This window comes from Dermacentor variabilis, chromosome 7, assembly GCF_050947875.1.
Source record: "Dermacentor variabilis isolate Ectoservices chromosome 7, ASM5094787v1, whole genome shotgun sequence".
Lineage (NCBI taxonomy): Eukaryota > Metazoa > Arthropoda > Arachnida > Ixodida > Ixodidae > Dermacentor > Dermacentor variabilis.
The window spans coordinates 11,350,389-11,376,710 of record NC_134574.1 but is presented as its reverse complement, the minus strand read 5'-3'; the positions used below and the strand labels follow the sequence as shown (position 1 = coordinate 11,376,710).

The following is a 26,322-nucleotide window of genomic DNA, read 5'->3' as shown; positions in this document are numbered from 1 at the left end:
CTAGCGTAGCCTGCATTGAAAAGTCATCTTGCTCAGCGCTTGCAAACGATTGCCGCATGTAGCTCGTGACCAGCAGACAAAAAAGCATCTGCCTCCTGGGCGTGCACGCGCGCATGAGGAGCTGCTTCACTGCAGAGCTGAAACACAATGGTGGACCTATGCGCAACTCTGCGGGAGCATATACAGGAACACTTAACGATTACAGCCAGAACTCCAGAGCGCGCAATCCAGGCAGAAACAGGTGCAGTGGCTGTACAGTCAAGCCGCCATATCTCCACTTGAGACAAACTTTCGCCTAAAACGAATCCAACCCGCGCAGCCCTCAAAATATATATTCTTTCAGTGGCACAAAATTGCACATACAACAAATGTCTTCGAGCCCTGTCAATCGGTTGCAGTGAACTGATGGTGTAACTGAGGTTTTTTAGCGCACGAAAAGGGACGAAGGACAGTGGCAGGACGCGAACACAACGCTTGCCACTGTCCTTCATCCCTTTTCGTGCGCTAAAAAACCTCAGTTATGAACCAACACGCCCTAACCTACGCTCGATAGTGTAAGCCTGGCGCAGCAACATAACAGTAGTCTCCAAATCCTCTGTGCACCAGGGCTGTTTTCCCAAGCCTCCTCAAGGCGAATTACCCGTTTCGTGCCCCTCTCAAGTGAGCTACCCTCTCCCCACAGTCAATCCCTCTCCTGGCCAACATGTGCTGCCCACAAGTGTTGGCGTGTAGCTTCCAAGGTTGCCCTCCTGCCTGTCCTCGCAAAAGGGAGCTGAGGAGAGTGATTAAGACCAGAAGTTTCGTTTTCGGGCTATTACTGGGAAGCAGGCCTTTCCACACTAGTCTCCACACTTCTTCGCTTGAGTGTCAGGAATGTCGTGCCTGCAACGGTCTTTAAACGAAAAGCACTGGACATGGCAATGAAGCGAGCAATTTCTATGGAACTGTCTCAAGATACTAAAAACTACAAGTTGATAAAGAAGTATGTTTCGGAATCAAGCATTTCGACATTTCTAAAGAAAAAGGAAAAGATCGCCAGCTATGCTCGATGGACAGAAATCGCCTGCGGAAAGCCACCTATGCGGACATAGGAGATGCACTGCTCAAGTGGTTCGTGGGCGCACAGGCTCGCAACATTCCAATAGATGGACCAATGATGCTGGGCAAAGCCAAAAAATGTGAATTCCTGCTAGATTTTTCTGACTTCTGCCCAGGCAATGGCTGGCTGCATCAATTCAAGGTGTGGCATGGGATGTCTTTAAATCGATTGTCGGTGAGGTGGCTTCGGCAAGTGAGCAAGATGTTTATACTTGGCTTGTAACAAACCAAGCCATCATTGCAAGCTACGCAGAGAAGGACGACTACAATGCACATGAAACTGCGTTATTTTATTAGATGCTGCTAGACAAGATGCACACCATGAAAGACTACTCATGTGCTGGTAAAAAACACAGTATAGTGCATGTTACAGCGCTTCTGTGTACTAATGTGGATGGTAGCAACTGGCACGTGCCCTTTGCAATCGCAAAATTAAGGATGCCGCGTTGCTTTCGGGGCTATGTGCCCGTGCGCTGCATGCACAATGCTAAGGCATGCATGACACGCAATTTATTCGCAGAGTGAATTGGCGAGTTTGACTGCGACATGCAGAGGCAAGGCAGGTGCGTGCTTGACAGCTGCTCAGCGCACCACATGTGAACTTATGTGACTACTTTTCCTGGTGCTCAACACCACTTTGAAAGTGCAGCCACTTGATTTGGGCATAATGCGTGCTTTCAAGGCATCATATGAGAAACCAGTGCTGCCTAGGCGGCGGATATGAAAAACGGTCCTCACCACCACAACTGAGAAAGTGCCGCAACTTTTAGTCCCCGAAACAAATGCGGGGCTGCAGGGAGCATGTTGTTTTAGGTTTCCAGAACTGTAACTTTAGCGAGTTTGGCCTGTTTTTCTTTGTTGTTTCTCTCGCTGTGAATATTGAAAACAGTGGAGAGGCTACGATCCTTGAGGACGAATTTCCTTGTGAAAAACGCCCTAGAAGTGTCTTGCACAGAGACTGCATGAGAGCCATGCACCAGCATCTGCAAGCGTACACCGCCGATTGTATTGTTGTACGGTTTCAAAAGTGTCGGCTCACTGTGAGAGCTATTTGGTGCAAAATAACTAGAGAAGGGCGACGATTGTGTATCATTGAGACATGCCATGCCAGTTGCAGGGGAACTACCACCCTTATCAGGTTATATATACATTGCAGGACATGTGTGAGGATGTGTTTACCTTGCCCCGATATCTTAATAACTGAAATCTTCATAACTGTATGCCATACAATTCTGCACCTGATATTGTGTCATTACCAGGTGTTGTTTCAATGCTACTCAACCTTAAAACTAAATCCTCCCCAGGTCCAGATGACATGCCCAACATTTTTTTTTGAGGACGTATGCCGAAGCATTAGCACCTTTTATAGTTATTATATTTCAAGTGTCCTTGTCTTCAGCTACACTGCCTAGAGATTGGCTCTTGGCACATGTTGTACCTGTGCTGAAGAAAGTAACGCCACACTAGTAACAAGTTATCATCCTATATCACTAACTTCATCATGTTGCAAACTACTTGAACATATTGTTGCAGCACTGCGCGACTGAGGCAGAGAAAGAAGAAGTAGATTGTGCGCGCGTGATCCCAGGGTACTCTGCACCGGCTGGGCCTGGCCTGTAGCTTCCCTCTCGGACCTCATTTCACCCTGTAAATATCATTCGTAACATCTTTGGTGGACGAGCGGGGTAAATCTTGGACGATCCTGGACGACCCAGCTCTACCAACTGTCCGACGGAGTAGACGCTGGGTCGGTTTACAACCACAAGCAGTGGACATGGCCGATTCCGGAGAAGGCAATGACGACCCCACCTGCAGCGGACCAGACAGCAATCACGCAGGTCAGGCTGGCTACTGGACACCGTTGCGAGAGCCACCCACCTTTTCGGGGAGGGCGAACGAAGTGGTCGATGACTGGCTTAAACACTACAACAGAGTGAGTCGCCACAACCACTGGAGCACTACGAAGCAGCTCGATAACATGTTTTTTTTTTCTCGCTGGAACCGCGCTCCCCTGGTTTGAAAACCACGAGAACGTTCTGACAAGCTGGGATAATTTTGTAGAAAAATTCACCAAGTGCTTCGGGGACCCAATCTCTAAGAAAAAAAAGGCTGAGCAGACGCTTTCCCGATTAGCTCAATTACCTGGCGAAACATGTACAATGTACATAGAGGCTGTTCTGAAATTATGCGGAATCGTCAGCGCTACCATGACAGACGAAGACAAAGTAGGAGATCTGCTTAAAGGAATCGCTGAAGATGTTTATAATTTTCTTTAACGAAGGAAGACCTTAGTACTCTTTCTGATCTGAAAAGACACTGCCGGGCGTTTGAAGCGCTGAAAATGAGAAGGATTGGGCCAAAGTTTGGACGCTTAGACAATGTTACTACTATTACAAGTGTGTCCGTCCCAACCCACGACAACATCTCCTCAGTGATTCGGCAAGTGGTTAAAGAAGAGCTTGTGTCACGGATCTCCTCCGGAGAACACTCTGGCCGAAAGAATGGACTAGGCGACAGGTGTACCCACACAGATGCACATTTAATACCACCCACACGACACGAACAACAGCACACAAACCTAACAAAACTAACACACAAGATACAAAAACTATCAGTACACACGAACCGGTAACACTGCCACTAGCGTTCTATTGAGAGTGGTTGGCGTTCGTGCTCACGTCTGGTTCGGTGTGGATGTGGCGTGGTGTGGGTCCTGTAGCCGGCGTCGGAGTGGCGTTCGACGTTCGAGGGCTGGCGTCGCTTGAGGCATCGTTGGTTGCATCGTACACGCTCCCGGTCCAAGCGCCCGTGGAGGTGTGGCCGATGATGTTGGCGTTGGGGCACCACCCGGAAGGGTGGCAACAGCGGTAGAGACACCCCTGGCCGTAGCAGGTGGTGGCGTCCTCCGTGGACTCCCCGGAACGGGCTCAGGAACGGCAGGAAGTCTGCGGTGCAAAGCCGTAGAACACGAGCACGCTGGAGCAGTAGCCGGCGTCGCTCTCTTCCGGTCAAACCGTCCCTGACCCGCCAAGTCTCCGCTGCTTTCTTCTCTCCCCCTGTCTCTCGCCCTTCCTCGCCCTTTTATAGCCTTCTTGTTAGTCCACGTAATCCTTCTCTTCGTCTTCTTCTCTTCTTCACCAATCATCGCTTTCCATCTCACCGGATACTTCTCCACCAATCATCTCTTGTCACCTCACAGAGAACTTCTTCTTTATCTTCTTTCGTCTTCGGTTAATCCACGTCATTCTTAACGCCATCCTCGTCGTCTTCTCGAAACCTTTCTTCGTCTGCCATTTTATTTTATCTTCCCTCTTATATGTGACAGCTTGAATGCCTTAAAGTTGTTGACGACGCTCATGTGTGCTATCAGTATGCATTTGATCATCACTCTCGTGTGCCACCGGTCACCTGGGCACCTCAGAGTTACCGAGAACCTCGCAGGACCTATGCTGACCATACGAAGAGCAGCAACTTGCCACCGCAGCCGACAAGTCTGGGACGCCGACACGATGCACCACAACGATTTGTTCCGCGGGCTCTTGCCTCCTACAACCAGCCTGAGAGTACGTTTCCACCCATAACACCCATGTCACCGGTGTCACCCGCGACAAGCCGCGACTCCCGCATTTGCTATAGCTGCGGTGAGCCTGGACACATTGCTAGGTGTTGCCACCGCCGCCAGCAGCGTGCTCCACGGTTTAATTCCTACACACCCTGCGTGCCCGCTGACGAGCCCTACCCGTATCCCAGTTCTTTCAAGCAGCTGCAGCAGGCACGCGTGAACCGCAGTGACTCCCCCGTTTCCGATCACAGCCTCACACCACCACTGACACGACAACGATGCTCTCCATCACCTCCTCGTCGCTCGTTATCACCGCCGCCGCTGGGAAACTGACTGGTGCGACCGGCGGGGGTGAGGCCCCAATATGTTCATCTTCATCAAGACCCCCTTGTGTAAAATTGTTTTAAAACAAAGTGTGTGTTTTAGTTGACAATGTGAGCGCTTTTGCTTTAGTTGACATCGGGACGGCAATTTCTGTTATGAGCCTGTCCTTCAAAAATCGTCTTGGACAAAAAGTTATGTTCTCTTGGGATCGGAACGCAACCTTTCGTGGAGTTGGCGGGGAAATGTTACGCCCACTTGGGGTCCGTTCTGTTTCAGTTACGATAGGGGACCAGACATTTTGAAGTGAATTTACTGTGTTTGCACGCACAATGCATGACATTATTTTATGAATTGATTTCTTGCGTGAGTGGGGAGAAACTTTGTGGAAGTGACGCGATTTCTCTTCGCCACGACGCGCGAAGTTCAATGTCAGATAGCTACAGTGATGCCGCCGACGTTCTCTCCATGTCACAAGATGTGTGTTTGCCCCCTCAGACTGCAATGTTTGTACCTGTCAATACTTCTCGCCCTTGTACAGGTTCTTGTTGTGGTTTAGCCGAGCCCGATTATAACAATGCGCTCAAGAAAAATTTAATAGTCCCTCGCTCCCTCGTTGTCACCACTGATGGTATTACTTATTTGTGGACAGTGAACATTTCAACCCAATCCATAACATTGCCGCTACGACTTAAACTGGCAAGTTTTGATGAACAAGCCATTGTCAGCGTCGGAATGGTCGAAATGTCAACTGCCGAAAAAAAAATCCAACCCAGATTCCAACCATGATAGTTCTGCTGACTTTAAGCGCATGATTAACAAGTCGCTGTCTTCTAGTGAGCAGTGTCTGCTGGAAGCTGTGCTCGCTCGCTACGTCACAGTGTTTGATTTTGCTCAAGGCCAACGAGCGTCTCATACACCACCGGCGTCTCGTATGCAACACCGCATCCATACAGGGCAAGCAACGCCAATTCGTCAGAAGCCCTACCGCGTTTCACCTTCAGAGAGAAAAGTCATCACCCGCCGTGGTTGCTCAGTGGCTATGGTGTTGGGCTGCTGAGCACGAGGTCGCGGGATCGAATCCCGGCCACGGCGGCCGCATTTCGATGGGGGCGAAATGCGAAAACACCCGTGTGCTTAGATTTAGGCGCACGTTAAAGAACCCCAGGTGGTCAAAATTTCCGGAGTCCTCCACTACGGCGTGCCTCATAATCAGAAAGTGGTTTTGGCACGTAAAACCCCAAATATTATTATTATTAGAGAAAAGTCATCGCCGAGCAGGTTGAAGAAATGTTACAGAAAGGAGTGATCCAGGAATCATGTAGCCCTTGGGCTGCTCCTGTGATCCTAGTGAAGAAAAAAGACAACTCATTGAGATTCTGTGTGGACTATCGCCGCCTAAACACCGTCACAAAGAAAGACGTGTACCCCCTACCACGAATAGATGATGCCATCGACTGCCACCATTCCGCGTCGTATTTCTCTTCTGTTGGTTTACGGTCAGGATATTGGCAAATTCCCATGCACCCCTCAGACAAGGAGAAGACAGCCTTCATGACACCTGACGGTCTCTTTGAGTTCAACCTTATGCCCTTTGGTTTATGCAATGTTCCAGCGACATTCGAGCGATTTATGGATACCGTGCTCCGCGGACTCAAATGGGAAATTTGCATGTGCTATTTAGACGACGTCATTATTTACGGCCGGACATTTCATGAGCACAATCAGCGCCTGTCGATTGTTCTTGACTGTATCCAGCAAGCTGGCCTTATTTTAAACTCAAAGAAATGTCATTTCGGTGAGCGTCAAGCCCTCGTACTAGGCTTTCTGGTCGACAAAAATGGCATACGACCAGACCCTGAAAAGATAGCAGCGGTTCGCGACTTCCGAGGGCCACAAACGGTGAAAGATCTGCGAAGCTTTTTGGGCTTTTGCTCATATTCTGGCGCTTTATCAAGAATTTCGCACAGCTTGCCTCTCCCCTCATGTCTCTCCTTCACAAAGACACCCCATACTTGTGGACTGCTGACTGCGAGTCGGCGTTTCAACAGCTGAAATTTTTGTTGACTTCTGGACCGGTACTGTGGCATTTTGATCCGGAGGCGTCAACCGAGCTGCATACTGACGCCAGCGGTGCGGGTGTTTGCGCTGTGCTTGTTCAGCTCTGCGGTGGTCGTGAGCATGTCATTGCCTACGCTAGTCGGACGCTTACAAAAGCGGAGACAAACTACAAACTACACTGTTACTGAACTCTAGTGCCTAGCAGTCGTCTTCGCCATTCAGAAGTTCCGTCCGTATCTACATGGCCGCGCATTCACGATAGTGACTGACCATCATTCACTCTGTTGGCTGGTTGGGCTGCGTGACCCGTCTGGTCGGTTGGCCCGCTGGGCTTTGCGCCTTCAAGAGTACAGCTTTTCCGTTAACTACAAGAGCGGACGCTGTCACACGGATGCTGATTGCCTATCCCGTCTCCCTTCGCCTCACACTAAAGCTGAGGATGATGACTTCGATGACTACCTAGTTTCCATCTCTTCCGACTTTCCAGACCTGCGTACCTTCGAGAGCGAGCAATGTTGCGACCCTACCTTGAAATCCTTACGGGCAGCTGCACATGAGCCAGCACCGTTTACTTTTCATAATGGTTTGCTGTACAAAAAAAAAATTACTCGGCTGATGGTCCCCTGTTGCTTCTAGTTGCGCCCGAAAACCTGTGCCCTGCTGTCCTTCATTCCACGCATGACGATATCACGTCTGGGCACTTTGGCTTTGCACGCACGCAACTACACCGACTTAGACAAATTTTTCTGGCCCATGCTGTGGAAAACAACGAAACAGTATGTCGCCAGCTGTACTGTTTGCCAGCGTCACAAGCAAACGACGACGGCCCCAGCAGGCTATTTACAACCAGTTAGGCCACCGACGTTACCCTTTGAAAAAGTCGGCATCGACTTGCTTGGCCCACTCCCAAAGACGTTAGCTGTTCTACTGCTGGATTATAGTATGCGTAGATTACCTTACTTGCTACACGGAAACGGCGGCGCTTCCATCTGCCACTGCAGCAGATGTCTCTTCATTTTTGTTGCATCACGTCATACTTCTTCACGGCGCTTCCCGGGTTGTCATCAGTCACCATGGACGGCAATTCACCGCCGACGTCGTTGAAGAACTTTTACGGGTTTGTGGTTCTGCATATCGGCATTCCACTCCTTACCACCCGCAAACCAATGGCCTCACGGAGCGGACGAATCGAACCCTTACCAACATGTTATCAATGTATGTTGCTGCTGACCACAAGAATTGGGACGCCGTCTTACCTTTTGTAACGTACCCGTACAATAGTGCCAAGCACGAAGTTACTGGATATGCGCCGTTCTTTTTGCTGTACGCACGCACTCCCCAGAGCTTTCTGGACACTATTCTACCTTTATCGTGCCAAGAAGATCCTTCCATCGCCCAAACTCTGTGTCGTGCTGAGGAAGCACGTCGACTGGCGCATCTTAGGACATTGTCCTCACAAGGCAACAGCAAGATTCGCTATGATGCGCGGCATATCCCTGTCAGCTTTACTCCCGGTGATTATGTTTGGTTGTGGACACCTGTTCGCAAAAAGGGATTGTACTGCAAGTTTCTCGCCACTTACACCTGACCATTCGTTATACTCAGCCGGTTGAGTGATGTGAACTATGTCGTCGCCAAAGTGACGGCAAGTAATTGGCGTTCACGCGCGACGCAAGTTGTTCACGTGGCCAGACTGAAGCAGTACCATTACAGGTCCCTTTAACTCGCTCAGTGAGCTTCGTCTGCCCTTGGGGAAAATGTTGCAGCACTGCGCGACTGAGGCTGAGAAAGAAGGAAGTAGAGGGGGCGCGTGATCTCGGGGTACTCTGCACCGGCTGGGCCTGGCCTGTAGCTTCCCTCTCGGACCTCGTTTCACCCTGTAAATAAACATCACTTGTAACAATATCATAGCTAAGGAAATTAAGTTTGTAGGGGATAACGACATACTTTCTTCTTGCCAACATGGTTTTCGCAAGGGTTTTTCTACTGTAACACAATTAACAATGGTTATCCATAATTTTGCTAGTGTTCTTGATAGGACCGGTCAAATTGATGTAATATTTTTAGATTTTAGAAAGGTGTTCGATCTCGTATCACATAGCAAACTTATTAATAAACTAGATCAATTAACCTTCCAACCTACTTAGTGAATTGGGTGGCTGCTTATCTGACTAACCGCATGCAGTTTGTTTCATTTAATGATCACTCATCCAATGAACTTCCAGTATCATCTGGAGTGCCCCAGGGCAGCGTACTAGGCCCTTTACTATTCTTAATATACATCATTGACATTGCAAATGAAATTAAATCCTCGGTTCAAATTAGGACTTGTGTACTGTATAATGAAATTAACTGCTGGGAAGATCAATTAGTACTAAACTCTAATCTCCAAAGCATTCTTTCGTGGTGTCGTCAATGGAGCATGGAATTAAATACCAGTAAAACAGTATACATGTCAATAACCAAAAAGAAAATTAGTAAACTGTTGTTAAACTAGGTTCCGAACTGCTTGCGGAAGTCAGCGAGTACAAATACTTGAGAATTGCACTAGCCAACAGCCTCAGCTGGAGTACTCACATCTCTAACATATGTAACTCTTCGTTCAGGAAACTTTGCTTTCTCAGACATAAGCTAAAACATGCACCTCCTAGAACTAGGTTAATGGCTTATACACATCTCGTTCGACCTAAACTCGAATACGCCAGCATTGTTTGGGATCCCTATACAAAAACTAACATCAATGCTCTTGAAATGATACAGCATAAAGCTGTCAGGTTCATTTATTCTAAATATCGTACAAGTGACTCTCCCTCTAATCTAATGACGCAGCATAACATTCAGATTCTACAATTACAAAGAAAACTACAAAGACTAAAATTTCTGTTTTCGCTCAAGAATAATCTCTTGTCTATAAACCCAGATCCTTACTTAAAACCACTAACAGCACATCGAACATGGCATTGTCATGCTGACTCTTTAAGGTGGCGGTCCCACTCCGGCGGCACAAGCCCCCCGTTTTCACTACTTTTTGAAGAAACCATGGTGGCTCTTCTACTTAGAATATAAAGTTGTCGTATATACTGTAGAAAAGCTTAATTCTTGTAGATTCCAACTATATATAATATGAAGAAATTGAGTATTGTAACTTGGAAATAAATGTTCTAGAACAAGCATGAGATACATGGTTTTCATGAATTGTGTTTCAGTTGTGACCATATTTAGAAGAAACTACCGCATTTACTGCATTGCGGCTTGCTCTGTAGCTTTAGGACATATTTATCTCTTTCCTGGACGCAGCAAAATAATGTTGAATTTTTATTTTTGCGATAATTTGCTTTTGAAGATTGCCATATATCTCAACTTCTGTTGTAAACACCCCGGCAACTACATGCTCAAGGAAGCTAAATTTTGGATAAATTAGAGTTCAAGGAATTTTCATTTAGAACACAAAATTTCATTTATGTACCTTTATAAGTTTTCCTAATAATGCGACCGAAATTAAGCAATATTTTGAATTCTGGTCCTACTTTTGCTCATTTTTGTGGGAAAGTACTAAAGGTACGAACCTGCCGTTTTGGATGAGACAATTTGAAGCCTGAATTCAAAATCTCAACGCATACTTTTCCAATAAAGCAAAAAGAAACGCTGCACAGGATGCGTGAATTTTACTTATTTTTTCCACTGGTAACATCGATAAAGTCGACGCAATCTTCAAACCGTACCACAATCTAAGGACTCGTATCTCAAACATTAGCAGCTATGGTCATTTGTTATTGTAATATGGTATAATCACGGCGACAAACTGCAAAAAAAGGAAGAAATTTATACTTTTTTCGCACTTACATGCAAAATTTTCACCTCGTGCCATCTACATGACTGCCACAAAAGTGCTGAACTGGGAAGTTCACAGCTTCTCCGAATGCGGTGGGCCAAAACGTTTTACCTCAGGAACGAACGTTTTACACTTTTTCGCCGAAGGATTCCTGGGGCAGAATCTTATAACGGTTCCGAAAGGGAAACAGTTCCCTTGCCCTCACGTTATTTGTCAGAATTGTGGTTGCGTCAGCGGCAGCGGTGCGGTACCGCAAATTTTGAACACGTCACGCACCTGTCAATAATTTTCAAAGCGAACCCGTCGTTGGCCATGAGTGGAACCGGCGAAAAGGTAGTCCGCTTTGGGTTCCGTTGCTGTGGCTTGGCTGTTTGCTTGCAACCATGGCCGCGCCGCCTCGGACACTTGTGGGTGGTGCGCGCTCGCGCGCATTGATCATTTTTGAAGTGCGAGTTCATACACATGAAAACATGGCGGCGCCCTTCATTCTTTGCCTCTGGTTGCTCTCCCGGACCTGTCAACGACTGGAGGTGCTAGACGCATTATCAGAGCTGACAGGTGAGTTTCGGCATCATTATTGTCTGTGAAAGCTAACCATCGCCCTTTGCCGTCGTGAAGAGTCCCTGTGCGACGACATCATAGAATAAAGAACCAACTTTCAAAATTTCTGCACAACTTATGGTGATGGGGCCATTTCCTTTGGTTCGAGTGGTAACAATTTTTAATGCGTGGATTACCACCTCGCGACGAACGATTAAACAAATGGTAATATTATATTGCCTAATGTACAATAAAAGAATATGTCAACACGCAATGATAATTGAAAATTTCAGGACAATATTTAAATGATACTTCATATTTATTGAACAAGAACAAACATTCTGCAATTCTTAACTCGTCATATGATGACATACACTTCAGAGGTAGCACCCTCTCGTTTATAGGTAGTGTCTTGCACTTCCTGCTTGGGAGCGGCCTATTTCGTGACGTAAGCAGTGAAGTGAACCGGGGTACTATTCTCGACACGCATGGCGGCTGCACGGCTGCCATTATCCACCATGTTGACTCTCTGATTGGCTGTCGAGAGCTCACATGCCTTCAAATTTGTGCCGGGAAACGGAAGTTCTGCAAAATGCAATTTTGCGTTTTCATCAAGATGACGAAAGAGACGTGGAGCTACAAATTTTATCGACTAATACATTTTTTGGTCCTTGACAGCTATATTGCGACGTTAGCACTTCAAAAAAAGAGTGAGCAGTAGCGTACAGAAGCCAGTGCAATGCATCTGAAATTTCGCGAATATGTGGTGGGGATCCAAGATATGCACCATGCCAGCTTGCTGATTGGCTGAAGGAATGTGTTATGGGGAGCGTCACAGGAAGGGCCATTTCGTAAATGTCAGTTTGACGCTGCGTGACGTTGTGCTGGGCCGCCATTGCAGAGATTTTCCGCCATAATTTGTGGTGCGACGAGCTGCGCGAATTATGGTAATGAGCAGCCATTTGCAATGGCGGGTGAGAGGAATGCGTATCGCCATGTTTTCCTCGTCGTTTGGCACCGTGAAAATTTTTTGTTCATAACGCATGCTGTTACGAGGCCGGCAAGGGTACCGACTTTCAAAATTTTCTCAGCCAGACGCAGCTGTGAGGTTGGCGAGTTGCCGAGAAGCGACCATGGAACCCTTCCCCACCTACCGCAGTGACTCGTTTTGTAGGGACGACGATGTGCCGTGTCAACACCCCCTCGGCACCGCTATGACTAAGCACGGTCGGCGGAACAGGTATTGTTTATGGACTCGCCGTGGCCGCTGCTTGAAACGGGAGCCCGTGGAAGATATTTTGTACTGCCGTCTCACGCAGCTTAGAAGACGCAAGACCATGGAGAACCACGGAGGCCATTTTGCGGGGGTCAGCTCAGGGATTAAGTTGCGCCTCCTTAAGGCAAGACCCAGTTCTGCGAAGGCTGTCTCGCCTCGGTGGGGGCAGTGAAACCTGTGCGGAAGTGAGTGTGTAACCCTCCCCCTTAAAGGACGGTCGGCTACGATGACGTTGGACGCTCCGAATTGGTGGCGAACTGCCGTTTTTCCCTCACCGAGGGATCTAGGGAAGCCAGAGTGTTTATAAGCAGCTGTTGTGCGGCTGCTGTGTGTGCTTTTTCTCTCGCAGTCATGCTAGACTGATGTATTACAACGTCCTTATGTCGATACTCTAAATAAACCCATATTCCTCGTTCTCGTTGAGAGCAAGTCTCTTACTTCAGCAACGTCCCCAGCGGAAATGAGTTGGACGACGGCATGGGCCAGCTACCATCTAATTCATGCCCGACTCCAATCCTTACAACTGGGTGGCAGTGGTGGGATCGTCCCTAAAGCCTTACAACTGCCTGACAGCGGTGAGACGGACTTTGTGACATGTTGCTGTCTCTGCGGTGAGTGCTTGGTTCTTGCTTTGACTCTCTAGGCTTCATTTTGTAGTTGTTTTGTTTACAACAGTAGGGAAGCTAGATTGTTCATTGTTAGCTAGGTTGTGTTCTCCTAGCTAGGTTTAGTGAGCAGGACCAAGGCAGTAAAGCAGCAATCATGAAGTTAAGGACACTGCTAAGAGACGAATTGTTGATTGTTGGTAAGGAACTGGGCCTAGAAGTACGCAAGGAAATGCTAAAATCAGAATTATTGCACCTGATTTCCGAACAGGCTAGTGAGAAGGATATTAAAATTTGGTTGGAACTTTTTAGGAAAAGAGAGAAACGGGACAGAGAGAAAGAGGAACGGGAGTTAAGAAAGATGCAACTTGAGCTTAAAAGCAAACGCTTGGAGTTGTCTCAAGGAAGTGAAGGGGCTCTGGTACGATCAAGTGAGGCATGATGAATGACGATCAAGTGAGGATTGATGAATTGTTACATTCTGCACCCTTCCTGTAGATATCGTGAATAAAACCCATATTCCTCGTTCTCGATGAGAACAAGTCTCTCCCTTCAATAACGTCTTCAGCGTGTATGACTTGGACGACGGCATGGGCCAGCTACCATCTGTTTCGTGCCCGACCCCAACTCTTACAACTGGCTGGCATCGGTGACACAGACTTTGTGACGTGGTGCTTTGTCTGCAGTGATTGGTTGGTTCTTGCTTTCATTCTCTAGGTTTCATTTTGTGGTTCTGTTTAGAACAGTAAGGAAGCTGGATTGTTGATTATTAGCTGGGATGTGTTTAGCTAGGGATGTTTAGCGGGTAGCACCAAGGCAGTAAAGCAGCAATTATGGAGTTAGGGACACTGCTGAGAGAAGAATTGTTGATTGTTAGTGAGGAACTGGGCCTAGAGGTACGCAAGAAAATGCTAAAACCGGAATTATTGCAGCTGATTTCGGAATAGGCCAGTGAGGAGGACACTGAAATTGGGTTGAAAATTCTTAGGAAAAGAAAGAAACGGGACAGAGAGACAGAAAAACGGGACAGATAAGAACGGGACAGAGACAGAGAGAGAGGAACGCGAGAAAGATCGCTAGTAAAGAAAAATGCAACTTGAACTTGAAAGTAAACATTTGGTGTTGGCTGAAGGAAGTAAAGGGGCTCTGGAGCGATGAAGTGAGGCAGAATCATACCCCACGGACAGGCTGTTATAGCCATTTGAGGTCGGGAACGACATAGGCTTGTTCCTAGGAAGTGTTGAAAGGACTTGCGAGAAGATGAACTTCGGCCCGGGTACATGGGCACAGCGGCTGCTGTCTATGTTGCCGTGTGAGGCTGCGGAAGTAATCGCCAGACTCAATGCACAGGATGCATATGATTATGCGAAAGTTAAGGCTAGTCTTTGCAAAAAGTACCGCCTTTCAGCTGAAGCTTTTTGGCAGAGGTTTGGAAGTACAGGCAAAAAGGATAGCGAGGGATATCCAGAGTTTGCATATAGCTTAAAGGCCAACCTAGTCAAATGGTTGAAAAGCGTGAAAGCGCACAGCAGCAGAGACATGATCGTTGAATGCATGTGTCTAGAGCAGCTTTACATAAGCGTCCCTTCATCTGTGAAACTGTGGGCTTAAGACGGAGGAAATGTAAACACTGAAGAAAGGGCGGCTGAATTAGCCGAAGAGTATGCAACGCATAGAAAGCTGAACACCGAGGATGGAAATTGGGACGGTCGAAATGGGCCACGGAAACCATTTCCGTTCAAAAAGGGTTCGCAGACTAAACAACTGGAGCCTGTAGACATGCAGCAAAAGCCCTCAGAAAAGAGCGACGAGAAATCAAACAGGGAAACTGTACGAAAAGAGCAGAAAAGAAAATTTGAATCTTTCAGACCGATTCGCTGCTACAAGTGCCACAAACTAGGACATATCGTGGTAGACTGCAGGAAGCCTAGCGTAGTTTTCTCCTACGTGGATGAAAAAGACGAGAATATGCAACTTTTAAGCCCATATCTTCACGACTTGCAATTAATGGCAAACCATGCCAGGTGCTGCGAGACAGTGCCGCCACTGTGGACATAGTCCATCCATCTTATGTGATGGTAGATGACTTCACTGGAGAAGTAGCATGGATTAAACAGGTTGTAGAAGAACACAGCGTGCGTCTACCCATGGCCAAAGTCAAGATCAGTGGACCATTCGGGGAGCTAGTGACTGAGGCTGCAGTTTCCAAATTTTTGTCACTGCAGTACCCTTACATTTTTTCAAATCGTTCAAAGCGGTTATTGCGTGAAAAAGGGCTTAAGCTGGGAGAGGGCCTAGTACAGACATAGACACGAGGCCAAGCTCGTAAAATCGCGTCGCTTTCGGCTGAAAATGCGCAAGCTGCTGCAGCGGAAACAGCAAAAAAGATAACTTCAATAACCGAATCCGAGCTAGGCCCGAGGGACAAAAAAACAGTTGAGGAGAGCCTGCCAGCTGACCAGCTCAATGAGAGCGTATCACTAGGGTGTCAAAGTTCTCGCCTGCAGGAAGAGCCAGCTGACGCAACCGTAAGCGAGACAGGGTCGTTACTATCACCGGCCTCCAAGAACTTTGATCAGCTCTTACGTGTGGACAGAGAGTCACTGGCAGCCGAGCAAAGGAATGATGACAGCTTAGCTAAATAACATCACACAGCTAAAGAAGGCATTGCTAGGCGCAACGTGACAATACAAGGGAGAGGAGGATTGTTGTATCGGCACTACAGAGACCGAAAGGGCAGGATTCTAGATCAGTTAGTCGTACCTACTAAGTACAGGGAGGACCTTTTGAGTCTCTGTCATGGAACTCGATGGTCTGGCCACGTAGTTATAAACAAATCAAAGGAACGATTGCTTATGTAATACTACTGGCCTTGCTGTTTCAAAGATGTAGAAAACTTTGTGAGATCGTGCAATGCCTGCTAGCACTCGGGTAAACCAGGAGAGACATGGAAATCTCCACTAAAGGTATTGCCCTTAATAACAGAACTTTTCAGATGACTTGTGATAGACACGGTAGGGCCTCTACCAAAAACAAAGTCGGGTTACAGGTACTTGTTTACCATGCTCTGTCCGGCTACAAAGTTTCCGGAAGCAATCCCTCTGAAAGAGCTCAGCTCCACCGAAGTAGTAGACGCGCTTTTGACAGTGTTTGCACGAGTTGGGTTTCCAACCGAAATTCAGGTGGATCAAGGGTCAGTATTCAAGGTGGATCAAGGGTCAGTAACGGCTAAGTGCAACCCAAGAACTAGTCGAAAAGAACATGGGAGCAGCTCAAAAGAACGCCAAATTCTATTATGACAAGAATGCGAGGCTTCGTATATTTAATGCCGGAGACCAGGTAATGATCCTCAAACCTTCAAGAAAGAACAATCTTGAAGTTCACTGGGATGGGCCCGTTAAAGTTTTGCACAAACTTTCAGATACTAACTCTACTCTGAAAATGCCGGGTCGCAGGAAGGAGGTGAGGATGTATCACTGCAATTTGATGAAGCCATATGCAGGGCAGAGCGGAGTCGTTAACTATACCCTCAAAGACCAGGATGGCACTAGTACCAAGCTTTAAAAGTATAAGGCGACCTCCAACTCTCAAATCGGCCTAGAAGAAGTAGTAAAACATTCGGTAAGCTCGCACGCTCTAAGACCCGAGCAGCTAGATGAGCTAAAAGGGGTGTTAGGGGAATATATCGACAGGTTCAGCGATCGGCCAGGTAGAGCCGAACTAATAACGCATGAAATAGAGCTGACATCAACCGAATCCGTAAGATCAAAGCCTTGCAGAGTGTCTCCAAGACAGAGAAATTATGGAGGCAGAGATACAGCGCATGCTAGAGTTGGGAGTTATTGAGCCCGCTGACAGTGACTACACGTCACCGCTAATACTGGTAGAAACCCCGAACAAGGACCCTCGTCCGTGTGTTGACTACAGGAAGTTAAATGCCATCACTAGGGATCAGCTGTACCCGATACCCAACATTGAGGAACGAATTGAAAAAGTTAGCGCTGCTAAATACATTTCAACTATAGATCTTGTGCGGGGGTACTGGCAAGTTCCCCTTTCAGAAAGTGCCAGCCGCTGTGCCGCATTCATTTCACCTGTAGGCACTTTTCGCTCTCTCGCACTCAGCTTCAGGCTGAAGAAGGCGCTGTTTAGCTTCTCTAAGTTAATGGATATTGTCCTAAAGGACTTGCAGGAGTTCGCTTTGCCATACCTTGATGATGTAGCAATTTTTTCGGACAGCTGGGAACAGCACGTATCGCACCTCAAACAGGTGTGCTCACGGTTGAGGGAAGCCGGCTTAACGATGAAGGCGGACAAGTGTAGGTTTGCTGCTTGCAGGTTACTTATCTGGGCCATGTTGTCGGTCATGGCACGAGACGACCGGACGAGCTGAAAATAGCTACGATTGGAGAATTTTCTCTGCTGTGCACGAAAACAGACATTCATTCATTTTTGGGATTGTGGGGTACTATCAATGGCACATTCCGAATTACTCGCAAATGGCAAGTCTTTTAACGGACGCCCTCCAAAAGGGAGCACCGAATAGCGTGCACTGGGATGAGGACAAAGAGAATGCTTTCCATAATTTGAAAACGCTATTGGTTTCTCGTCCTGTGCTTTGTGCGCGAGGCAACGCAAAGGAATTCATAGTTCAGTGTGATGCAAGCGACTAGGGTATGGACGGGGTACTTAGGTCGGTGACGATAACGAGGAACATCCTATCCTCTATGCCAGCCGTAAACTAACTGTAAGAGAGGAAGCCTACAGCGCTTCGGAGAAGGAATGTGCTTGTTTAGTTTGGGCAGCCCAGGAGTTGTCGTGTTACTTGTACGGAGCGAAGTTCATCTTCGAGACCGACCACTGTCCTCTGACGTGGCTCAATCAAATGTCACACAAAAATGTCCGCTTGTTTTGTTTTTGTTTATGCATATGTGTTTTCTTTGAAGCCTAGCGGGTCTAATGTGAGATCCAAGATACGTCATCTCGGTGCAAAGCTGTGTTGTGGAGTTTGTTTTACAGTTGCCTGTCCTTGTTGGATATTTTGGGGCGGTGTCATCATTTCACAGCTGGTCGCTCTTGCCACCAGCCATTCTCTTCCTGCCCAACGGTTATCAGCGCTGGCCAGTCTAGATTTTCCAGGCCATGGAGGAGCTGTTACGAACTGCTGGCAAGGGTACCGACCTTCAAAATTTTCTCAGCCAGAACCAGCTGCGAGGTTGGCGAGTTCCGTAGAAGTGACCACGGAACCCTTGCCCACCTGCTGCTGTGACTCGTTTTGTAGGGACGACAATGTGCCGCGTCAACACCCTCTCGGCACCGCTATGACTAAACGCGGTCGGCAGGCCAAGTATTGTTCATGAATTCGCCGTGGCCACTGTTTGAAGCAGGGGAGCCTCTGGAAAATATTTTGCGCTGCCGTCTCACGCAGCTTAAAAGACGCAACACTATGTAGAACCACGGCGGCCACTCTGCGGGGGTCAGCTCGGGGATTAAGTTGCGCCTCCTTAGGGCAAGACCCAGTTCTGCGAAGGCCATCTCGCCTCGGTGGGGGCAGTACAACTTGTGCGGAAATGACTGGGTAACTCTCCCCTGAAAGGCGGGTTGGCTACGATGATGTTGGATGCTCCGAATTGGCGGTGAACTGCCGTTTTTTCCTCACCGAGGGATCTAGGGAGGACAGAGTGTTTATAAGCAGCTGTTGTGTGGCTGCTGTGTGGGCTTTTTGTCTCGCAGTCATGCTAGACTGATGTACTGCAACGTCCTTATGTAGGTACTGTAAATAAACCCATATTCCTCGTTCTCGATGAGAACAAGTCTCTCACTTCAACTACGTCCTCAACGTGGATGAGTTTGACGACGGCATGGGCCAGCTACCATCTAATTCTTGCCCGATTCCAATCCTTACAATGCTCATAGTATTTGCATCGCTCTCGGGTGGTGTTGGCATTTGTGTTTTGGGCCATCATTTTTTAAAAGAACACGTTTGTATGAAATAATGTTGGTTGAACATAGGAGACTTTGCGCAACGTTGTCTGCTTTTCACTGTTGCGTTTGTATTGTAATCAAGATTGTAATATCCTGTTCAGGGACCTTTGAGGTATAATAAATAAATAAAATAAAGAAGATTGATGCCTTTTTGCACAATCAAAAGTTAGAACAACCTCGCCTTTTTAATTTATAATAAGGAATGTACGCAAGGCGCCGCTTTGAAGTTTCCTCTGCGGTGCGAGTAACCAGCGAACTGAACAAGACGTGGCAGCGCCGGCATTTGCGTCGCGCTAGCAGATATCTCTGGCGCGCGCAACGCTATTGGTGATATATGGCCATTTCTCAGCCAGCGGAGTTGGGCTGAGTCACTTGCATTTCACGAGGTAGCGATAATGCGCCCTAAATGTGTGCTCCTTACCACTGGTTGGTCACGTAAATTGCCTCGAGGTAGAAAACAAGTGTGTTGACACTAATGTTTGATGACTCATTCCGTTTACCGGGTACGCGCATCCTATCTAATGAAGCAGACGACGGCTTGTACGCAGCAGATGACGGAAGCCAGAAGCGTTTTTGATGGAATAATCGTATGCTTTGAGCTAGCTGCTTTGTTTTTTCTGGGGAGGAAAACTGCTTTGCTTTCTTAAGAGCGTTAGGTTAGGTGCCTTCATTTCAGTTTATTAGGTAAAGCATCAAGTCTGCGTCACGGGACGAAAGCAAAATGGGGCTATCAGCGCCATTTTGAACGCGTCGCGTCAACGTCATGCCTCGAAGAAAATGGCGGACTATCCAGATTAGCATCCCCGGTTCACATTTGGAACCGTTATAAGAGTGCGCCCCTGGGCTCCCCCACAATGCCTGTCCATCATCCTGAATAGCTGGAGGAACTACTCCCAGAGGCATGGCCAAGGCCGCGAGACACGCTGTTGTTTCCTTCTTTTGTTGGGCTAGTACATGCATAGCAGCCATGGCGAAAACACGTGCCAGCCAAGCATGAGAGAGCCACCTGTGTGGCCGAAGAAGGGAGGAGGCCTCGCCCATGGTGCGCTAAATTCCTCCGTGAAACTTCTGTTCAGTCGTTGACCCTGTAGATGGCGCGATTACAGTAGCATAATAGAGGAATCCTCCCCTTCTCTTTTTTCTTTGGCTGACACAACGCAGTGGAATGGAGTTGTATTGACACGTGTACTTGTTTATCTCTCACCTGTGACCACTTTTCACCGGGCGCAGGACACGCCTGCATGTATCAGAAGTTTCTCGAACGTTATCGATGCTTCTATTCTTTGCCTGTTGTCACCGACGCTTATGTAATCTGATTGTATGAGTGATGCGAAAAGCACTCATGCTGTAGTACTCAACGAGCAGTACGACGAGACTGTAGAGAACAAATTGGATCCCATCCACACCACGTGGTGCCACCCATTGGCCTGGGCCGGTATTTTGTAGCCATGCCTTTCCGATGATAATGCCTTTTCGTGTTTTTCGCGCTTGGTCAGTGGTTAGAGCGATGGTCTACTCACGTTAGCTACGGGATCAGCCAGCCGTGAGCGGTGGATAAGACTAGCATACAATAAAGCATAACACATTGTTGTGATCCGCCTTTCGATCCTCCCGGCGAGCCTGAGACTTTGAGCCAGAGCGCCTGCACCTGCTGAGCGGCCAAGGCCTCTTGAAAGGGCACCGATAAGCTGCCCCCTTTCGAGCCCTCTTCCTGGCGGTGGACAGGCTGTTGTGATTGGCCTTTCACCCCGCGACACCCCTCGGTCACGGCTCGCATGATTATGATGAAAGGGCCGACAGCCTCGTCAAAATGGTTCTTGACACGGATGAAATATGACCAACGTGGGAATACTTGGTTCATGGGAGGTTTCAGCAATTAGCAATGATACGGCTGTCACTTGTCAGCTGCACAAACTGGCGTGTCCAAGCCAGAGATGAGCTCAGTGTGATGATACTTGAACATGTGTCCAACAGAAGTTCTTCACCATATTTTTTCATAAAGATATTATCGACTCGCGTGACGCTTCTCATCTGAAAACATGGAAGATAAACGACAGTACTCATGCGGAGAAAAATTCCACTGGTAAAGTCAAGGTCACTGGTTCGACATCAGGCCGTATTGGCCTCATTTTGATGGCAGCGATCTGCAAAATTACCCTTGCTTGAAGCATTGTGAACCCTGGGTGACGTGACAAAGGAAGCACATTTTGTGAAATATGCGCGAATCATATTCTACTGACAAGACTGTGGAGCCAATGGCCTGTTTCATGCCTGCTTATCTGAAATTGGGCAAAAACAGCGCCAAGCGACCTGGCCTTATATATATATAAATAAAATGTTAATGTGATGAAAGAGTGCTGTGTACTATGGGTTTTTCGTTGTACGTACATTTTTTCCTTTGTCCTTCGTTTGGGTACATAACCTGACCATACATAACCATACATAGCTGACCTCAAGGTCTAGGCATTATGAAACATCGTTACAGCGCACAATTGAACACGGGTGAGGGGGTCCTTCCTATTTTTACGCATGTTTCTAACCGATACATTCTTTTTGTCATTTGCGCACATGCGCCCTGGCAGTGTTTCAGTGTAAAATCGACCTGAGTATGCACTGCTGAAGTGGGGATCGCACACGCCCTGCGATTTGATTTGTGACTATAAACGAACCTAACAGACGATTTGCAAATATATGGAAGTTGGCAGCCCTAAAACGCCCTACCTTCTAAAGAAAGCTCACCAACAGTTGATCGTTCCGAAAAACGAATGCCGCGTAGATCGTATTTATCGATTACGACATGTTTTGGCAGGCTATTCAAACCTGATGTGCAATTTCGCTTTTCAATATGCTATTCTAATACTTCACTAAAAGTCGAGGGCAAACTTATTGCAAAAAGTTTTGCATATTGCATTGTCATAATAAGTAACATCAAGGAGAGGACATGTGACGAAGCACACGAGAAAGAGCAGTTCATATGTTAATAATGATGAATACATAATAAAACATCAGTTTAGTACATACAGTATGCAGATGAGGGTCCCAAAATCAACGGACGAGAAAAATGAAAAGGGAGCCTCGTGGCCAGCTTTATTGCGAATGCCCCGTCTATTTGTTTTTTCACGCTATTTCATAGTTATGCAACTCATACCCCCCCCTCCTCCCAAAACATGTAAATAATGACGGGATCCGAAATTAAAGGAATTACGGTCACTGACCAAGTCTGATGAATAATCTGACGTTTTGGAACCGCGTACGAGTTCCTTGTTCACTGAGTTTGACAGGAAATCGTCGTCACTTATATAGCCAGCATGTGACGTAATGAATGTGCATAAATGGCAGGCATAGTCCCTGGTGTCCGGTTCATTGTAGCTGTCGTCGATTGAATGATTAGAGATTCTAGCAGCCGTTGGGATGACACCTTCTTTTCTTTGGCAAATCCGAAATACAGCCTTATTAGCTATAGTGTCTTGTTCATGTGTTGTTTTGCACAATACCATACATGTCGAGAAAGTGTGACAAAGAACATTGTTATGTGCTTCCGTTATCTTCGCTTTTCTGTACTGCAATCTATTGTAGCGAGTTTCTACATCCTTGAAGTAAGCTAGGAATGTAATAGAGTGAAAAAATTACATACATCACATATCAATGAAGACAAACGCCTGCTTTAGCAAAGCCTTCAAATAAAAAAAAAAAGGAAGAAAGCAGCAATAGCGATATTTGTTCTACAAGAATGCGCGTTTTTGACGAGATACCTTCAAATTTTCTACGTGCACGAGAACAGCATCCTCTCGGCAGACGAAAGCGCACGTGCGCGCTTTTGTCCACGGCCTGCCTGTCACGCAGGACAAGACGGCGCCGGCCACGCAATGTGATAGCGCGCTGAGTTATTACTTCCCTCCTCTATACTATTTACCCTAGCCTCCTGCTGGCTGATGTTCAGCTGTCAGCCATTCGCATTGTCAGGCCAGCAAAACTCCCCTCAGCCTTTTCTTCTCACAACCACGAAAAAAATCCACGCCTTGTCATCTGCACATGGTAAGTGCGTCGGGATGGCCAGGCAGACGGTCGCAAAAACAGAGAACAGACAAAAAGAACACGGGACACGGTTGCATTCCTCTTTCCGGGCATGTCTCATTAATGCAGAGACACTGAGGTCGACAGATACCCTGCTTTTCTTTTGTGTCTTTTTCCTTCACGCTACTGAGATTCCTAAATAGACACTAATCAACTAGCGCTGCAAAGGCAACCTGCAGGAAGCTTCATGGTGAGAAGGATTTTGTTATACTATTGTTCAGTTGTATTCCTATTGTCACGTAATAGTGACGGCGAACACAGTCGGCGATCGTCGAAATCTGATCAGCGGCGAAAGACGTCGGCTGTTATACATGAATTATCGAAGGTTCAGAGTAATCCCTGCTTCCCACGTGTCTTCCAGTGAGTACTAGAGAATTCGCGTCGCTCACACAATCAGATTCCATAAGCATCGGTAACAATAGACAACGGATGGAAGTATTGATAACGTTCGAGAAGCTTCCGATACATGCAGGCGTGTCCTGCTCTGAGCGATAACGTTGTGCTGCATCGGCAAAGAGCATTCCTGCAGTCATGACTGACATCGCCTGGTGGGGGAATATGAACTACTCGCAAGATGGCTGCCGTAGTACCACAACCTTAACACCTTATAACACCCGAACTAACCTTTTCTAATATTATTTCTTTCCGCGCACCATAAGAGCTTGGAACAACCTACCTTTTTCACAATTATCTAATGCTGATCTTTTAGAACATGTAAGTCTTTAATATCACTGGCATTAAGGTACTGCGAATTTATACCTACGCTTATCTGTTTTCTTGTGTTTGGTTATCCTGTGTCTCGTTGGCTGCAGTAATGGCCTCGTAAAATTTTTAGAGCGCAGCTCTTTGGCGTCCGTTCCTGGGTTTCGCGTCGTCGTCGGCCTCGTAACCAGCTCCGCCCCCCTTTCATCCCCCCAGCGCTAGCAGCGACCGACTGATACCGCTGGATGCCGCTGACGCCGCTAGAGAGTCAAGATAACGTGACTGCATAGAACACCGTCGACGCCATGCAGAAAGAGGAGGAAAGGGTACCCCCCCCCCCTGTTCTTGTGTGGCGGATAGGGTGCTCTTCAGTTGCCGACGCGCCGGTTATTCGTTGTCCCTGAAACCAACTCCGCAGCTGGGGTTGACTCACTATCGGCGTCAGCGGCATCAGTCAGTCGCTGCTATCTCTTCCCTCCTCCCTTTATCGTGTTGTCCGCTTGCTGCGCGCGCTTCTGCCCCCATCGTTTGCCACTGGGTGTACACGCCGCCCCCCTCCCCCCTCTTCCTGCGAGTCTCCGGTTGTCAAAGCGCCGGCTCGAACTTAATTCCTTTCTTCGCTCCTCCTCCAATGCAACCCCTGTGCGGTGGCAATCAGAGAGCCAGATCGGTGGCGGCGGATCTGTATATGTGCACCGCCCGAGCCGAAATTGCCGCTGCCGTTCGCCCTGTGCGGTGGCAATCAGAGAGCCAGATCGGTGGCGGCTTGACATAAAGACAAACAGCAATTTTCTAACACTTATGCGGGAGAACATCCCGTTCCTCTCGCTCGTAATGCGTCCCACGGCTGTGACAACCTCGCGAGGCACTTGTATAGATCTAGTCTTTGAGAATGAAGCATTGGTGTACCAAGTCGAACATATATCAGTCTATTTCTCCGACCACAAAGCTTCCTTCATGACTGTCAAGAACTGTTAGTGGAGTCTTTGTTAAAGGAATACGTGTGAAAAATAAAAAAAACATTCTGTGATAGCGCATACATGTGTTGCTCGATTTCTTTGCCTCAATCTATCGAAAAGGTGAAACAGCTTATTTACTGCGCTCAAATTTCGCATTAGGAAGTAACGTAATCGTCGGTAATTTTTTTTTTCTTTCTTTTTGTGTGTGTGTTTGCATGTGTGACATGCTCTTGACAATTAAGTTGTGTTTCAAGTGCGTAAAGAACTTTATATCATTGTGTTGCTATGCTTCATTGCCCTGCACTTGATGTTACTATTTGCTAATATTTGTACGGTTCATGCCTTTTTCTTTTCATTTTTCTGCTTTTACAACTATTACTCGTCTTTGTTGTTAGGTGTATGATCGTGTTATATGCTGATATTTGTACGCGTTGCTTTGACATATTGTTATGTATTCTTGCCCCTCCTGCTTGGGCCCTCTTTCGGGCCTGCAGTATTCTGTAAATAAATAAATAAATAAATAAATATCTTTAAGGATATACACGTGCCGAGCTCCGGGCATGATCTTTGTGTATGATACTATAAATCCCCCTTATTTTATAAAGAAAGAACAATTGTCCAGTACTTAAAGAAGCAAAAGTTACAAAGATGGCACTCGGGCATCACTGTTAGTCACCAATATCATTCAAGGCCTAAAGTTCCTATCTTACATTAGCCACTGTGGTGGTCTGCGCCGTCTTTGTGGCCACCTTGGGACAGGACTTGGCGACTGGCGTGTTGGCGCACTTTGTACTGCAGACGTTGGCACGGGCAATGTCTGTGTTCTTGGGAGGCTGGAAAGCCTTTTCTAGAGGAGGCTCGTCATTGTCACTGTCGATTGCACTGCAGAATTATGCCACCTTTCGTGATCACCTCATGTGACCTGAGAGTGCCGAATAGTTGCAGCACCTTTGGTTTGGTGGACCATCTACCATTCTTAATGCGGACAGAACCTCCCACGTTCACTGTAGGGAGGGATGCCCTGGAATGGTCAATTTGGCAGCGCTTGAGGACATTGCGGGCAGGACTGCCTTGGACGTCTGGGAGTTTTGTCCGCAGCCTCCTTCTCAGCAGCACCTCTGCAGGTGGGGGACCGTATTCCAGTGGTGCGTCCTTTAAACAGGAAGTCCTAGTCAGAAATCTTTTGTTTCTGTAGTTTTTGTCAAAATTCTTTTAACTATTTGGACGCCCTTTTCCGCGAGGTCATTGGATCATACTTACAGCGGGCTCGAGGTTATGTTCTTGAAATCATATGCCAAGGAGAACTC

The 26,322-nt window shown here is 47.3% G+C and overlaps 1 protein-coding gene and 1 pseudogene across 10 annotated transcripts in view; both read left to right on the top strand.

Moving 5' to 3' along the window:
- The window catches only part of LOC142587326 (egl nine homolog 1-like), a 249,396-nt gene that overhangs the window by 52,880 nt on the left and 170,194 nt on the right, over positions 1-26,322 (top strand). The window lies entirely within an intron of this gene.
- Positions 13,191-16,219, top strand: LOC142588011 (uncharacterized; annotated as a pseudogene).